Raw genomic sequence first — 600 nt, forward strand, 5'->3', positions numbered from 1 at the left:
CACACAAAATGAATGTGTGGTCTAATGAGCTATTGTAGGGAAAGGGGCCTCACGTGGAGAAATGGAACTTGGCCACGTGTCTGAGAAGCCCACCCAGTTGCTGGGTCCCCTTTATCCTACTCCAGTTCCTTCCTTCTCCTATTAGTGGCCATTAGGCTGACTTAAAATAATCACTTTGTGTGTTTTAAAAATAATGATGTCATCTAAACGTGAACCTTGAGACACTATTGCTTGGACTTGCCTCCCCCCGTCTTTTTTTTTTAAAGTTTTGAGATAGTTTCAAGTGTCTTACGATCCACAGCTTCCCCTCCCTCCCTTTGTTTTCTTTATGAGTTATTTGCTGAAGCACTGGGGCTGTTTGACCCAGAGTCTCTTGGCGTCTGGATTTTGGCGATTTCAGGCTCAGGATGCAGCCACTTTGCTGCCCACTGTGTATTTTACAGAGTGGCAGATGCGTCTGGAAACTGGGCTGGACTCAGGTTCCACGATGTTGGCAAGGCTGCAGGCATCCCTGTGTCTTCCATCGGAGGTTGCAAAGCACCTAACTGCCTGTCCTTTCATGATGTTAGCAGCAGCCAATGCGCAATTCCTAGTCCGGCA

This window comes from Macaca nemestrina, chromosome 9 (genome assembly GCF_043159975.1).
Source record: "Macaca nemestrina isolate mMacNem1 chromosome 9, mMacNem.hap1, whole genome shotgun sequence".
Classification (NCBI taxonomy): domain Eukaryota; kingdom Metazoa; phylum Chordata; class Mammalia; order Primates; family Cercopithecidae; genus Macaca; species Macaca nemestrina.